This window comes from Propithecus coquereli, unplaced genomic scaffold (assembly GCF_000956105.1).
Source record: "Propithecus coquereli isolate 6110/MARCELLA unplaced genomic scaffold, Pcoq_1.0 Scaffold501, whole genome shotgun sequence".
In the NCBI taxonomy this organism is placed as follows: domain Eukaryota; kingdom Metazoa; phylum Chordata; class Mammalia; order Primates; family Indriidae; genus Propithecus; species Propithecus coquereli.
The window spans coordinates 1455838-1470236 of NW_012150853.1; the positions used below are offsets into that span (position 1 = coordinate 1455838).

The window sequence follows — 14399 nt, forward strand, 5'->3', positions numbered from 1 at the left end:
AGCCTCCTTCCCTGCCCTGGAGGCTCGTGGTCTTTCTTTTCACCTTCTGACTTGCTTCAGGGCAGCTGAACAGAGGGACTCCTGCAGGGGAGTTCTGGAATATTCGTGTAATGTATTCATTTGGTCTGTAATGAATTACACGCTTGCATGGTAATTATTTTTCTATCTTTTCTAAATGAGAAGCCAAAGTTGAGAGAAGTTACCTAACGGGCCATAGTCACACAGCTGGGAAGGGCAGAACCAACATTCGAATGCTACTTAGGACTCACCCCAAAATCTAAAGACTTTTCTGGACCCCATCTACCCCACCACTGGTAGGGGTAAGGGGGCATTAGTGAATGGTGGTACAGAATAGATTCCCAGGGGTGAGGAGTGTGCATTTGTGTGGAGGGTTAGGTTGGGGGGTGTGGTGGCTCCTGGGACCCCCCCCCCCATGTAGAGGCCGCTAAATAGGTAGAGGTTACAGAGGAAGGGCACTCAGGGTGAGGGCACAATTGGCCCCAGCCTCACGTCTCTGCTTGGGGAGAGGCTGTACAGAGGGCAACACCCAGCAGGAGGTGTCCCTGGAGAGGCGGCTATTTGGAGGAAGGGGTGACAGCTGATGACCAGGGTCTATGAGCATCCCTGCTTGTTTTGGAGCTATGGGGACTCAAATAATGTGATTTCATGAGGCTGTTGAAGAAAAGAATGGCCACAGAGGCCACAACGGCTAGGAGGACCCCAGCTCCTTGGATAGGTGTCTGCTTCTCTGCCACCGGGCAGGGAGGCCATGAGACAGGAATGCTCCTAATTACCTGTGGGCTGACATCCACAAAGGGCTGCCCCAAGCTGTTGGCTTAGTGCCAGCACAGTGGACAGTGGCCTCAGTGACCTGCCCCAGTACACAGGCCAGAATGTGCTGGGCTCCTTTCCTATCCCACTCATCCTCCTCCAAACCTTCAAAACGAACCCATCTCTGAAGGTCCAGGTGATTTTCATGTGCTACAAATGGTTTTGTGAAGAAATGACAGAAAGTTTCCGCGTTGATTAAGACAGTGTGGTATTGGTTCATGAAGAGATAAACAGATCAGTGGTCAGCAAACAGTGGCCTGCTGTGGGCCAACTCTGACTTGCCATCTGTTTTGTATCACCCACAAACTAAGAATGATTTTAACATTTTTCAATGGTTGAAAATAATCAAAAGAAGAATAGTTCGTGACACTTGAAAATGATATGAAATTCAATTTCAGAAGCCATAAATAAAGTCTTATCGGATGGGACACAGCCATGTCTACTTAGTCTTTGTATTTTTTATGGCTACTTTCATACTCTAACAGCAGAGCTGAGCAGAGAATGTATGGTCCACAAAGTCTAAAATAGTTCATATCTGGCCCTTTACAAAAAAAGTCTGCTGACCCCTGAAATAGACCAATGAAACAATAAAGTTATGTGACCTATGGCAAAGTTGGTATTGCAGACCAGTGACAGGAAGATTGATATTTTAACACATGATCCTGGGTAAACTGGTTTTCCAAAATGATACCTGACTGTTATGAAAAATAGTTATTTCCAGAAGGATTTTAAATCTCAAGGTAAAAGGTAAAATAATAAAGCTTCCAGAAGATGCAATAGGATAAAATTTTCATGACCTTGGATTAGAAAGATTTCTCATATAGGGCACAGAAATTACTGCCTGTAAGGGAAAAGATTAAGCCATTAGACTTTATTAAAAATGATAAAACTAAGAACTTCTATTCACCAAAACACCCCATTACCACCATGATCAGGTAAGTCACATTGTGGAAAAAGATATTTGCAAAGCAAGTAATAATCAAGGGGCTCATATCCAGAATATATAAGCAAACAAACAAAAAACTCCTAAAAATCAAGTAGAAAATCCAAATGGTCAATAAATATATGAAAAGGTGTTCAGTCTTATTAGTCATCAGGGAGATGAAAATAAAAACCAAAGTGAGATACCACTATATACCCTCCATAATGACTAAAACTGGAAAGATGGACAGGCCCAGGTGCTGGTGAGAAGACAAACCCTGTCACCCGGCAATTGCACTCTGAGAGGTATGCCTTGCAAAAATGCCTGCCAAAAGCATGTACAAGATTGTTCAAGGCATCTGTTCTCATAGCCAAAAATCCATCTTCCAAATGTCCATCAACACAGAATACATTAAAACATTGTGGCATAATTTTACAACCGAATGCCAATCTGCAACAGAAAGGACTAGCTACTGAAACATGCAACAACATGGATAAGTGGTAACATTTGTTGAGTGAAAGAAGTCAAACACAAAAAAGAACATATGATTTAATTTCTACAAAGTTCAAAAGCAAACAAAAAGAACCTACGTACTTAGAAGCCAGAACAGTGGTTACCTTTGATGGGGTGGTAGGTGGGAAGGGTATAAGCAGAACCTTTTGGAGTGCTGAGAATCCATTTTTTGATCTGGTTGGTAGTTAATATGCATCTTTGAGATAATTAACGAACTTGTACATTTATGAAATATGCACTTTTCTGTATGTATAAGGTACTTAATAAATGGTTTACTTAAAAACATACGTAAGATTTACCTTGTTACTTACATACAGAAATATCTCTTTAGCCCTGTTTATTCAACAAATAGTCATTGTGTACCACCAAATTTCAGGGTTCTAGGCCCTTTTCTCTCTTCAGTAAAGTGCTACAGTATCAACTATGTATTGTACCCTCCCACTTTTCATCCTGGTAACTCTCATCGACAGCATACTTTCTTCATTTTCTGTGCTGTAAGCCGGTTTTGCTATTTATGAAGTTATTTACCATCGTCTCCAAGGTATTATCTGGTTCCATGCCCTGTTAAATTGTATGTGAGTACAGGTAATACTTGCCATGTAATCTTCCTAAGAATTGCAAAATATGTATTAAAAAACTTTTTGGAGGTTAAAGCAGTAATTCTAAATCATGGTGGAAATTTTGGGAAATATGGAAATTTTAAAAAAGCACCTTTCGTCCCTGCAGCCAAAGATAACCATTATGAATATTTTAGTGTATTTCCTTTTAGGGATTTTTTTCTATGTATACTTTTACATATTTTCCATAACGAACATACTTTTACATTTGCAGTTACAGTGGAGTCCTGTCATGACCATTATAGGATTGGCCAGAGTAAGAATGGCAAAGTAAACAGCAGGATGGGTCGACCCACCGCCATTGTGAGGGTGGGTGTCTGCTGCAGTCACCCTGAGGTGGGGACCTGATCCTCTTCTCTGGGTTCAGCCCTTCGTGGGGTTGCTCAGCTGTGCATCTTCACCCCCATCCCGGCTGACTGAGGCAGTCTCTTGGCAAAGATTAAGAATGAACAAAGCATGGATTGTTAAGTCAACTGCCTACGACAATAGAAATTACACCATATACTTACTTCGATTGTACTCTTAATAGTATAACCTCTTCTGTCATTTTATGTCTCTCTTTATGTTTTTTCTTATGTTTCCTTTTTGATTTTAAGAAAGAACCATCTATCATATCTCCAGTATCCTTTTCCTCTTCAGTAGAGACTTCTAAATCTTGAGAAATAAAAAACACCAGTTAAGATGTGTGGCTGTGAAATGGGTGAAACATAACCTTAATTTATCTAATTCTTCCCTCTGTTTTCTTTGGAAATTTCTGAAGCCTCTTTTTTCATGTTGTCTTTCTGATTCATCTTCTTCACTTTTTTTTTTTTTTTTTGAGACAGAGTCTCACTCTTTTGCCCGGGCTAGAGTGAGTGCCGTGGCGTCAGCCTAGCTCACAGCAACCTCAAACTCCTGGGCTCAAGTGATCCTCCTGCCTCAGCCTCCCGGTAAGCTGGGACTACAGGCATGCGCCACCATGCCCGGCTAGTTTTTTCTATATATTTTTCGTTGTCCAATTAATTTCTTTCTAATTTTAGTAGAGACGGGGTCTCGCTCTTGCTCAGGCTGGTCTCAAACTGCTGAGCTCAAACAATCCGCCAGCCTTGGCCTCCCAGAGAGCTAGGATCTTCTTCACTTCTGATCTGGGAGTTAGGCATTCTGCATCTTCAGAGCTACTTCTCTTCCTTTTTCCTGTTCTGACTTTAGGTAAGCTGGATACTTCAATTCTTTCTCATTTTTCTTTTTCTTTGAAGGTTGGTTTGGGGGTTCAGTAGTTTCTGTATTTCAAAGCTCTCAGATGTGTTCTCGATGTTTTCATTTTACAGATGTTCGCATTGCTTCTGTCCACATTTAACTCTTTCACCTGGACACTGTCTTCCTTCTTTATTCCACCTTTCTTCTTTTTGTTCTGTAACAATGCTATCATTAGTTTCATTTTACTTCAACCGTATCTATTTAAATAAGTAAATACTCACCAGTTATTCTTAAGGATGGAATGGGCTTATTTTTCACTGTTTTAGGAAATCTGCCATGTTTTCTTGGTACTTCTTCTGGTGGGTTGTTAAGAAACTGAAATGATTGCGAAAAAGTTTTACTATTGATAGTTACTTGCCAAATTTTTTGCTTTATGTTTTTTTTTTTCTTTTTAGGATCTGAACCTACCTCAATAGGTTTTGCTGCTTGTTCTTTCGTTCCAAATTCCACAAAGGCAAATCCCTTTGGATCTCCAGTAGACTTATAATGTGGTCTGTTCATTTAAACAACATTGCCACATTTCCCAAATACTCTTTCGATTTAACTGTGATTAACATTTTTGGGAAGTAACTATGATAAACTAGAAGCAGTATTAAAAATATTTAATAACTATAGCCTAAGCTTTTCACAATCCCTACACCTTATACAGAATGTCAATACATTTTAACTTTAATATTAAAGAAAAAAAGAACAAAGCAGACCTCTGCGTAGCTTTTCAAGTGTCTGCTGAGAAACGCACGCGTGACTTCCTCACAATTCCTTGATGCTCTCTAATACTCAGCCCGCTTTCCATCGCCCCTGACTGCCTCAAACAGTTCGTTAGAAAGAGTTCGCAAGGGACCACAGGGTCCTTTAATGTCTGAACATTTTTTACACTGTCTTTCCTCCCCAGGGCCCATGCGGCTGCAGGTGAGGAAAGGAAGGGCAGGGGCGGGGGAGGCCGCGAGCCTCAGCACCCAGTGAGGCGGAAGCGGGCGGCGGAGCCGGGCGGGACCGGAGCCAGCACTGGTTCAAAAACAGACCCCGAGCAGTGAGAAAGGGAGTGGGTGCAGCCATAACCATGGAAACCTTGACTTGCGTCCCTGATTGGCTGAGACCAGCCACCGAACCCGCCCCCTCCGCTCGGCGCCTTCCTGGGGACTCCTGGGAAAAGGGAAATCCCTGCAGACGGAAGCGGCGTGGCCCGAGGCATTCTGGGAGTCGTAGTCCGCCGGGCCGCGTGCCCTTCAGCCCTGGGCGCCCCTCTGGGCGCTGCCCTGAGGGTCGCAGGCCGGTTCCGCGTGAGGTCAGTGCGGCCCGGGCGGGTGGCGCAGAGCCTTGTTCTCCCTCGGCTCAGGCCGGGAGCGGCGCGCCTGGGCTGTGGCCGAGCGGGTCGCGAACGTAACCCTTCACGTCCCCTGAGGCCGCCGAGGCGCAGGACACCCGCCCTGCGTAGAGGAAGAGGAGAGGAGCAAGGAGAAAGGAGATTCGAGAAAAGAGTGGTTTGAAGGGGAATCGTGTTATGACAGCAGCGTTGGTGCAACGGGCCTGCAGCCTGGGGCCCCTAGACGGTGAGTCTTTGCTAAAGTGTTTCCTTGGAGATCCCAAATTCGACTTGAAATAATTGTTTCTTCGGAGAACGTGTGGAGTACGCTCATTTATTCTTACACTGCACTCTGTCTTTCCAAGAATTTCGTTTCTTAGCACTTCGTGAAAATTATTTGAATACTCAAATCTATATTTTATGAAAGAAGCAAAGTATTGGCTTCCACATTTTAAGCGACCATTCATTGGGGATTTCCAGAGGTTTCTCTTTGTTAAAAAGAATGTTGGGTAGTTCCTTAATGCCTTACCTCAGCATTTCTCTTTGTATCCAGAGTATCTCCTGTGCTCAGGATTGGCGAAAATGCTGTTCCCTCTATTTAGCGATTCTACTCAAACGTTGACTCTGGTCTTAGATCACCTTAATAACCCTGCCCTTCCCTTAACACAACTGAATAACGGTATTTTACACTGCCTTACAACTTCCTGAACTTCCCTCCAAGTCTTGGTATCTGTTCTCTCTGGTATTGTGTCTTGTCTTATCTGTAGATTAGAGGTCTTTGTCCTTCAACACAGTGATTTTGCAGACTCAGATCCTATGCTTTAAAAACTGATAGTGCTAGTGCTTTAAAATTTTCACAGTATTAAATATAAGTGATGATAGCATGGACTTTGTTGCCATATTTTTTCCCCATGAGCAGGATTTCCAGGATCCTAAAACTAGTCTCATAGCCCGCAAAAGAGCTGTAGAGATCCCATGATATGTTGAAGTCTCTGGAGGCACTTGTTCACATGAGAGATAAATCTGTATATGCAGTTTAGGGTTGAATGTTTAGGAGGAGTGGGATCTCTAAAATGTCCAAAGACCTCTCCTTAATGCCCTTAATTCTGCTATTCTGTTTAGATTTTGACCTGTTCAGCTATTACTCCTTTCTACATCGGTTTTCTGTGTGCTGTTTGTACATTCCTCAGTAGCTTCTCTCCATGTGTCGTCAATCTGCCATTTCTTCTTGTTGCTCATTTTCTGATACTGTATCCCCTTCACTGTTTGTATTTTAACTAGGTACCTGTCCATCCTCTGAATTAAGCTCTGTTCAGTCTTTAGATTACTTGTTGTACTTAGTGGGCAAAACCTAAGTTCTAGTTCTGACCATCGGTTAATAAACTCTATATCTTTGGGCGGATCATATAACCTCTGTAGTTCTAAACTGGTTTGTCTTTAAAATTAGGAAGTTAAACCTTCAAATCTTTAAGCTATTTTTTCCAGCTTTAAGTCTTTATGACATCGCCTATGTGGCCAGCCTCTTGTATACCATTTCTACCTCTACTTACCTCTGTTGTCCCATCTCTTATTATTTTCCTACATAGCAAGGCTGTTTATTCTAAAATGCATTAGTTTCAGCAAGATTGTTTGTTTTCCCCTGTGTGTAGTTTCCCTTATCTCAATACAGAAGAAAATGTTTTTTTTTTTTTTTTTATTGCTTTCAGATTTGAAGACCAGAGCAGATACCAAAGAGAAGACTATGAGAATGTATTTTCGAGTGAGCAGCTCCATCACTGTCATCATGGAAAGGCACAGAGCAGGTATGTCCCAAGGATATAGATCTGAAGAAGCGTGTGAATGTGAGACCAAGGTAGAAAAGCAGAGGAACAGCTCTATAGGCAAAATTTCAGAAACATATGTTGCTCGGACCACAGGTTTTAAGCAAGTGAAGGTTGCCCGTGAGGAAATACCCTTTGAGGAAAATGGACATAATTTTAATGAATTTGAGAGAAGTTTTGACCTAAGATCTAAACTTCTTCCACATCAGATTACTCATTCAGGAGAGAAACTGCATATACTTGGTCCTTTTAGAGAAAGTATCAAATGGAACTTACCTCCAATTAAAAGTCAAAGAAATTCTAGAAAGAAAATTTATAAGTGTAGTGAATGTGGGAAAAATTTCAGTGACCATTCAAACTTTATTCATCATCAGAGAATTCATACTGGAGAGAGACCTTATAGATGTAGGGTTTGTGGAAAAGCATTCACTGTAAATTCATCTCTTATTCAACATCAGAGACTTCACAGTGGAGAGAAACCCTGTGAATGTATTCATTGTGGGAAGTCTTTCCCTGATATCTCATCTCTTACACAACATCAGAGAATCCACACTGGAGTGGAACCTTATAAATGTAATGATTGTGGGAAAGCATTCAGACGAAGTACACACCTTACCCAACATCAGAGAGCTCATACTGGGGAAAAACCCTGTAAGTGTAATGAATGTGGGAAGGCATTCACTGCCCACTCAGCTTTTACACAACATCAAAGAATTCACCATGGAGAAAAACCCTATATATGCAGTATGTGTGGGAAGGGCTTCCCTGAAAACTCATCCCTTACTAAACATCAGCGGATTCATACTGGAGAAAAACCCTATGAATGTAATGAATGTGGGAAAGCTTTTAGCGAGAACACTCACCTCATTCAACATCAGAGAATTCATACTGGAGAGAAACCCTTCAAAAGTGACAGATGTGAAAAAGCATTTGGTAACAGTTCAGTCCTGATCAGATATCAGCAGCTTCACACTTTAGAGTAATCTTGATAATGTCACAATATTATGAACTACTTCATTCTTTAGCAATCTACTCTTACTTTTTGATTATGTGCTTCTACCAATCTCAGCCACTTTTCTGCTTGTAATTATTTAATATAACCTGTATGATTGTTATACTCCTGTGATAAAGTAAAATAGTATATATTTCTAATGTAAGTTGCCTACACCAAAGCCATTGCAAGCAGCAGTTTCAACAGACTATACCAACTTTCCTACATCTATCCTAGGGCTGTGTGGTTGATACTCCATCTCCCTCGGAGTCTACCCTATATCCTAACTTATCTTGTAAGATAACCAAGATAAAAGGCAGCCTTTCATTATCATGGGCTTCTGAACCAAATTATCTCAGGCCCTAATTTATCTTTCTTTTCTGGGATTCCTCACTCTCTGATTATTATTAATAAAACAAATATGTCAGTCTGTAATACATTAAGCCATATTTCCTAGTTCCTCATTCTGCCTGCCCAAACTACCATTGGTTTGTCAGGCTGACATTAAATATGAATAACTTAATACAATGTCATGGGAATGATACCATATTGGAAATTGGGTTTGCATAGCCACCTGTTAAGTTCTTTTTTTTTTTTTTATTTCAGCATATTATGGGGGTACAGATGTTTAGGTTATGTATGTTGCCCTTGCCCCCTTACATGTTAAGTTCTTTCAACACAATCATCTAAAAAATTACACCATCTAAATAAAGACCAAGTTCATTTTTGTTTTGTTTCGTTTTGTTTGGAAACAGGATCAGTCTGGACAGCAGTGGCATGATCATAGCTCACTACAACCTCTAACTCCTGGGCTCAAGTAATCCTCCTGGCTCAGCCTCCTAAGTAACTAGGACTATAGGGACATGCCACCACACCCAGCTGATTTTTTGAAACTTTTTGTGGAGGTGGGGTTTTGCTATGTTGCACAGGCTGGTCTTGGACTCCTGGCCTCAAACAATTCTCCTGCCTCAGCTTCCCAGAGTGCTGGGTTTACAGGTGTGAGCCACTGCAGCTGGATAAATTCATTGGTCTTTATGGTTGCCCACATCTTTCAGTCATCCGGAAGCCACCATATTTTTCATTTCATCCTTCCCATTCAAGGTTGACCTTAGTATTCATTTAAACCATGCCACGACCACTACCCACGTATTAGTCAAAGAGCTGAAGAAATTTGACATTCAAACTATCTTTCAACGTATCATCAGCTTAGTCGATTTGGGTTCTTGTTAGACTTGAGTCCAAAGATCAAATCTGGCTTTCCACTTTTATACCCTGTTACGCATAGTGGCTTTTTATCACTGGTAATCAACTATCCCTATTGCCTGGCCCACTCACCGGGGACATAATTGAGGGCAGAAATGGCACTAAAAACCGCTGTTCCTTGGATGAGCAGGGTAAAACCTCAGAGTGAAACTGGAACTTTGGTTAACTTTAAAATATTGTTGTACATTTAGACTCACTGTTAGGGCAGTTGCTACCCAAACTAGTTGTGCTGACCTGTCTCATACCTTGGAAACATGCTCTGTATAACTTTAAAAAATTTTTATCTTAGCCTCCTGAGTTGGTATTTATAAGTTCTACTTTAGTCTTACTTTCTGGTTGCTTTGCTTTGTGTCTGGTTCTTGCTATGGGTTTTGCATTCTTAGCTGATGGAAATTTCACTGGTTACCTGGTCTTAACCTTAGGTGTGCTCCCACCAGATAATGTTGTTAGATTTTTTTTTTTTAACTATTCCCTGGCCTCCATCTGTTTATTGATATTTTCAGCATGATTCTTCCTGAGTAGTTTTTTTTACTGCCCTAATTTACCTTTGTTTGTAAATCCCCAGAACTGCATATGTACCTCTATTATAGTACTTTTCATGGCATATTGACTTTAGATGTTTGTCTTACTAGACTGTAAGCTCCTCTGGGGCAGGGGTCTTGTTTAATTCACCTTTATGTGTCTAGTCTCCAACAGACTGATTGTCCCAGAGAGCTTCTCAATAAAACGCCTTTGGATAAGTGATAAACCTTGCTACATGCAGCTCCCACAACCCAGGTGAACACACTTCTCCTGTAAAGTCTTTGAGGTTGTAAGACTCCTTGGGCTAGATGTGTCTGTACATAGTTTGGCCATATGTGTCTGTCCTCTGACTTGGTGAGATATAAGTCATGTAAAGTGATGTAGTGCAGTGGTTAAGAGCTTGGGCTTTATATCACATCATATGCAAAAATTAACTCAGAATGAATCCAAGACCTAAAATTTGACAGCTAAAACTATAAAGCCCTTAGAAGAAAACAGGGGCAAATTGTCATGACCTTAGATTTGGCAATGGTTTCTTAAATATTACAATAAAAGCACAAGCAACATAACAAAAATAGAGAATGTGGACTTTGTCAGAGGGGCATACTCAGTCAAAGCTAGTCAAGGCAGTCACTGCCTATCATTGTCAGTGAAGGCAAGTCAAAACCAGTCACAGTCAGACAAGACCAGTCAAAGCCAGTTATAGCCTATCAAGGATATTAAAACCAGTCACAGCTGCTGAAAGCTGGTCAGGACTAGTTTAGGCTGGTAAATTATGGTCAAAGCTGGTCACAGCCGATTAATGCCAGTCACGGCCAGTCAAGACTGGTTAAGATTGGTCAAAGCCCATCAAGGCCTGTGAAATACAAATGCGAATGCTCAAGACAGGTAAACGCTGGTCACAGCTAGTCAAGACCGCTCAAAGCCAGTCATGACCAAGTGATGCCAGTCAATTCTGGTTAAAACTGGTCATGGCCAGTTAATGCTAGTCATGTCTGCTCAAGATCAGTCAAGACTGGTAAATTCTGGTCAAACCCAGTCATGGCCAGATAATTCTTGTCGCAGCCAATGAAGACCAGTGAAGGATGGTCACAGGCATCCAGTCAGTCAATACCAGTCAAAGCCAGTAAAAGCCTGTCATGGCAAATCAGGATCAGTCAGTTACAGTCACGGTGGGTCAGTGCCAGTCACATCTGGTCAAGGCTAGTCAAAGCCAGTTGTAGCTGTCTAATAACAGTCAAAGGTGGTCAGTTTCTGTCAAAGCTGGTCACAGCTGGTCAAAGCTAGTAATGGCCAGTAAATTATGGTGAAAGCCAAACATGACCAGATGCCAGGAATGACTGACCAAGACTGGTAAAGTCTGGTAAAAGCCAAAAAAGTCTGGACATGGATGGATAATGCTGATCAAGTCTGGTCAAAGATCAAAACAAGTCCAATCTGTCAGGTCAGAGTCAGTCACGGAAGGTCAGAGCCAGTGACGGCCAGACAAGATCAGTGAAAGCCCGTCAGAAGCAGGCAGAACTGGTCACAGTTGGTTAATGCCAGTCAAGGGTGGTAAATTTTGCTCACAGCCACTTGGAGCAGCACAATGATGGTTAAGCTCATTCAAGAATGGTCAAGTCTGCTGAGAGCTGCTAATGGCCAATCAAAACAGGTCATGACCAGTCATTGCTAGGGGTTAGGTCTTGTTAATTTATTATCTTATTGTCACAAAGAATTTGTTTTGTTAGTCTTATGGTCCCTGTTTTTAACATGAATGCTGGCCAATTGTTGTATCTAAACTCCTAGAACTCAGTTTTAAGATTTTTCTGAAGTTTGCTTGGCTAAAAGGTGGTCCATTCAGTTGGTGGAGGGTTTAGGATTTTATTTTAGTTACATTATAAAGTGTACAAGTATAATTGAATAATTTTTTCTTTATGTATGCATGGGAAATACCCAGGAAAAATGAGTAAATCTCTAAGAGGTGGCTTTGAGTTCAGGCTTCAATACTATCTTCAATTGAAACAAAGAAAGAATGGGTGTTGTGGGGGCTAGTAGTGGGGAGGTAACCAGGAAAAACCAGGTAAATAGGAGCAAGGTTTGCTGTCCAGATTTAAGTGGTGCCTTGTCCGCTGATGATAATCTCTCATGATTTAGTCATCCTTCTCTTCTTGGTATGAGGGGGAGACACCTTTACACATGGAGGTGGGTTTCCTTTATAGATATAAATTTCCTTTACTAAAAGGTAACTTCCACCCTGTTTTCAGAGCTTCTCCTGTGTCTGTAGTTTCTGAAAACTATCAGCTCAAAATAATCCTTATGCTTGGCTGGGCATGGTGGCTCATACCTGTAATCCCAACATTTTGGGAGGCCAAGGCGGGAGGCTTATTTGAGGCCAGGCGTTGAAGACTAGCCTGGGCAATATAGCCAGAACCTGTCTGTACAAAAATTTAAAAAAAATTATTTGGATGTGGTGGCACACACCTGTAGTCCCAGCTACTTGGGAGGCTGAGGATTGCTCCAGCCTGGGAGTTCAAGGTGGCAGTGAGCTGTGATCATGCCACTGCACTCCAGCCTGGGTGATAGTACAAGACCCTTTCTCAAAAAAAAAAAGAAAAATAAAGTCTATTTTGGGGTGGTATATTGTGGTCTTCTACAGTCATATTTTGGGGTGGCATATTCTGGTCTCCTGCAGTGTCTTCTAAAGTGACTGTACCATTATGCATTCTACCAGCAATGAATGTGAGTTGCTGTGTTTTCCTCCAGCAATGGTTTGTCAAGTTTTTAGAGTTTAGCAATTTTAAAAGGTGTGCCGTGCTCATCGTTTTTCTAATTTGCTATTCCCTAATGATATCTGATGTTTAACATTTTCTGTATGATCATTTGCCATCTGTGTATCTTCTTTGTTGATGTGTCTGTTCAGATATTTACCCATTTTTAATTGGCCTTTTTTCTTATTGTTTATTTTTAATTTTCTTAGTATATTTTTAATATAAATTCTTCTCCAGATACGTATTTTACAAATATTTCCTATCAGCCTGAAGCTTGTGTTTTTATTCTCTGAACATGGTCTTTCACGGAGTATACATTTTTTTTTTTTTTTTTTTGAGACAGAGTCTCACTGTGTTGCCCGGGCTAGAGTGCCGTGGCGTCAGCCTAGCTCACAGCAACCTCAAACTCCTGGGCTCAAGCGATCCTCCTGCCTCAGCCTCCCGAGTAGCTGGGACTACAGGCATGCGCCAGCATGCCCGGCTAATTTTTTCTATATATTTTTAGTTGTCCAATTAATTTCTTTCTAATTTTAGTAGAGACGGGGTCTCGCTCTTGCTCAGGCTGGTTTCGAACTCCTGAGCTCAAACAATCTGCCCGCCTCGGCCTCCCAGAGTGCTAGGATTACAGGCGTGAGCCACCGCGCCTGGCCTGTACATTTTTAATGTTATAACATCCATGGAATTATTTTTTTGCTGTTGATCAGCTTTTGGTGTGTGTGTTCAAACTCATCACAAAATCCAAGTCACCTAGGTTGTCTCCTAGAATCTTTATAGTTTTGCAGTTTAAGTCTGAGGACTATTTTAAGTAAATTTTTTTGTGGAACTTGTAAAGTTTATGTCTACACTTATTTCATTACATGTTTTCCACTGAGTGCTGAGGGCTGCAGTGCCTGCAACAGCCAGCAGGGGGCAGAGCGCCCATCATGTCCTCTGGCATCGCGATCCATGTGAGAGGAGGACTGGCTGCCCCGCCCTGTGTGATAGGAGGCGGGGCTGCCCCCTTCTGCGTGAGAGGAGGCGGGGCCGCTGTGCCGTGCGTGAAGGGGGCGGGGCCTGCCCTGCGCCCACGCGAAAGGAGGTGGGGCTGCTGTGCCCTGCGTGGAGGCGGGGCCACCCCACCGTGCGTGAGAGGAGGTGGGGACAATGCGCCCTGCGTGAGAGGACGCAGCGCCACCCCCTTAGTGCAGCGGGGAAGGCGCCAGTCACTTGGAACTGCCCCAGCGCACCAGTGAGTGACACTTCCCTATTTCCAGACCTGAGGCCCCAAGGGCCAGTGAGGCCTTCCCGTCCCCAGACGTGAGGCGACAGCGAATGAGACCTTCCAGTCTGAAGACCTCAGGCACCCGCGAGTGAGGCCTTCCCGTACGCAGACCCGAGGGCCCGAGGGTGAGTGAGATCTTCCTGTCCCAGCCCCGGGGGCACCACCTTCCTGTCCACAACCACCTGCCTAGGGGCAGCCGGTCCTCAGAGACCCGGGAGGGGCTCCGTGTGGAAATTTGGAAATGGGGAATCCACAATTTCCACCACACCGAGGTCCCCAGCCCAGGACGCGGTGGCCACAGGTGTGACGACCACGTGGTGGCCTCTCCACGCTGATGTGGTATCAGACTCTCACCCTGGCGCTTGGTTGC

General features: G+C 42.7%; 1 pseudogene; it reads right to left on the reverse strand.

The window, feature by feature from the left end:
- Positions 1–3388: 3388 nt before the first annotated feature.
- LOC105819998 lies at positions 3389–4912 on the reverse strand (annotated as a pseudogene).
- Between the last annotated feature and the right edge of the window lie 9487 nt (positions 4913–14399).